Genomic DNA, 2725 nt, shown 5'->3' with positions numbered 1-2725 from the left:
GTGTGCCCAAGAGTATAGCATATCAGGGAGCTGCGGTGGCTTCCAGATAGTCAGGACCCCACTGTAGGTCCTGAAAAATCTTTTTTAAATTTAATTACATTTTAAAGATGACTACTAATTTACTTTAGTTGTTACTAAAGAGTGTGCTTAGGTCACCTTAAAATGAATTAAACTAGCATGATGAATTCTGTTCTTGTTCATTTGACCCAATATCGAGGTATATCATTTAAAATAAATTGGGGACAGTCTATGTTACTGTTATTGTGCGGGTCAAATTCTGAAAACTTTGGAACCTCTAGTTTGGACACCGAAGCTGGTGAAGATAACAATTTAGACAAGTTATTTTAACTAAGTGGCAAAACTGGCATTCGTATGTATTAATTTTTTTTTTTTTAATACCATAATCTGAAATGTATGGTTTTTTTTTTTGTGCAGGTGGTCCATTATTTAAAGTTTGGCAACAACTGTGGATGAAGTGGAGCTGTCAGTGGCCTGGATCTGAGACTGCTGGAGGTCTACAAAGCAACAACCAAATCTGGAAAGAAGCAGCCACTCAAAGACATTTTGGACTGCCTTGCAAAAGATGTGAGCAGAACTGAAGATGGCTAGAAAACTAGGCATAATTTGTTATTTTTGTTAAAATATATTCGTCTTACTGCATGTCTCATCTCTTGCAGGACACGAATGAAAGGAGAAGGGTTGCTGCTCTGCTTGGTTTGCCACGCTACATATCTGGGGAAGATCCATCAACTGTCATCAGGATGTGTGATGTAAGACTAAGACATGTTATTACAAAGACTATTTACATATTTACCTATTTCTCTTTCTTGCTATAATTTCTTAAAAATCTTTTTGTAGTATTTGTGTTTGCAAAAACTTATTTTTAGTCCTTAAGAGACATTACTTCCTGTTTACTACAGTCATGCATAACATCAAATTCTGATGTAATTACTCCGTCTGTCCTGATTGATTTTGCTCAAAGCCAGTTGATGGAAACATGCCTGATTTGCATTTTCTTTCATTTCTTTTGACATTTGAAGAATTTGATGATTTAAAAAATGCATTAAAATGGAAACATTGCTAGTGTCCTACATTTTTAGAATAATTTCAGCGCTTCACAATGGTGGTTTTAATCTGCCATACAATGTGCTCATGTGCATGAAAATACAAGTTCTGTGGATGAAAAATGTTTGTCAAAAAGGAGGACTACCTGATGACAAAGTAAAGTGCTGAAAATATGTTGAATATGCACACATAAACTGGCTTTTTTTTCAGGTGGGACTTATTTTCAATGTCTAAAGCTTCTTGATATTGGCCTCATCCACAACAGTGGCCTGTTTCATTGCCATTATGCTCTATGCTTTGTCAAACTGGGAGTGTGTGTCAGGGTATTCTCTGACTAAACAGAAGTGCATCATACAACCCCACAAGTGTCAAAACATGCGGATTGTTAAACTTCACAATAGCATAAAAACTTGCAGTTTAAAAATAACTGAGTATTTGCATTCTTTACTTGCACACAAATGTCATTATTTCTTTTCTATTTTTAAGGCTCGTGCTGATATTCTGGATGATGCCATGAAGGGGATGCAGGTTGGTCTCCTGATTGCCTGTGAAGGTAGTGAACTGGGGGCCATCCCACACGAGGTCTTCGACGTGGCAGTTGTGGTGGAGGAGACCATTGTGCTTCACAACATTAAAGATGTGACACTTGGCTTTGCTATTCTTATGGGTGTCATCTACTGTATCAATCTCAAGTATCCAAATGACATGAAGTATTCGTTTGAGTTTCTTCAGAGAGTGGTGATGAAGATCAGACCAGACCAGGCCTCAGCTCGAGTACATGGTTTGAGAAACAAAATCTTGAGGTACAAACTGTAACATCTGGTATGTTTACAGTTTTGTTTTCTTAAATAAGAGTTCCTGTAAGAATTTGTTCAGTTTGTTCTATGCACTAAATGTTAATACTAATGGTTATGCACTAAAACATTTAGCATTGTGCTGAATTTGTGGAAAAACCTCTCAGGGTTTTTGTGAGTTTGTTAAAACACTGATCGTTTTGCACTTTTTGGACTGTTTTTGAGAGAGCTAGCTAGTTGTATTGACTTTGCACTGCCACTGTTCAACGTGGTTAGAATGTTTTTTAAAATAATGGTCTGATTTAAATGGAGGACTGAAACTCACCAATAAAATACACTTAAAATGCACCAATTAAATAAATAAGAAAACTTCACCTCATATCTTATTATTTACCTTGATATTTTTCCAGCTTAGTTCCTACAAACAATATTTTTGTAGCACATAATTTAATATATATGTGTGTTTGCCCTTTACTTGTAGATGCATTCATGTCTTAAGTCTGTGTGTGTGTGTCCCCTTCCCTCAAGTCTTTTTAATTGTTATTTTTACATATCTCAGTCTTGTATTAGGCCTCATTTTGCAAATAAGTTGTGCTGTCTTTCTTGGGTCAGCTCCTTCACTATTGGTCAACAGACAAGAAGGAGCAGAATCCATGTGCAGATCTGTTGACCAATAGTTGAACTTACCCAAGAAGGACAGCCCCGCTTAAGATGGTCCCCACAGCCAGCTGACTTTAGAAAAATGTCACTGCCCACCTTATTTGCATAATAAAGCAGAAATGCATAAGGTAAAGTAAAAACATGAGACATGTAAAAGCAGCTTATGGAAAAAAAAAGTTTTGGGGGGGAAAAGGATAAAAATAAAC

General features: G+C 36.4%; 1 long non-coding RNA gene across 1 annotated transcript; it reads left to right on the top strand.

The window, feature by feature from the left end:
• The first annotated feature begins 448 nt into the window (after positions 1-448).
• On the top strand, positions 449-1709 carry LOC111611556. Its single transcript, XR_002754082.1, has 3 exons — positions 449-585; positions 678-770; positions 1552-1709. It is a non-coding gene; the product is annotated as an uncharacterized LOC111611556 (long non-coding RNA).
• Positions 1710-2725: the final 1016 nt, after the last annotated feature.

The sequence above is a fragment of the Xiphophorus maculatus genome, chromosome 16 (assembly GCF_002775205.1).
Source record: "Xiphophorus maculatus strain JP 163 A chromosome 16, X_maculatus-5.0-male, whole genome shotgun sequence".
Classification (NCBI taxonomy): Eukaryota; Metazoa; Chordata; class Actinopteri; order Cyprinodontiformes; family Poeciliidae; genus Xiphophorus; species Xiphophorus maculatus.
The sequence above is the reverse complement of the archived record's forward strand: the minus strand, read 5'-3'. Positions and strand labels throughout refer to the sequence as shown.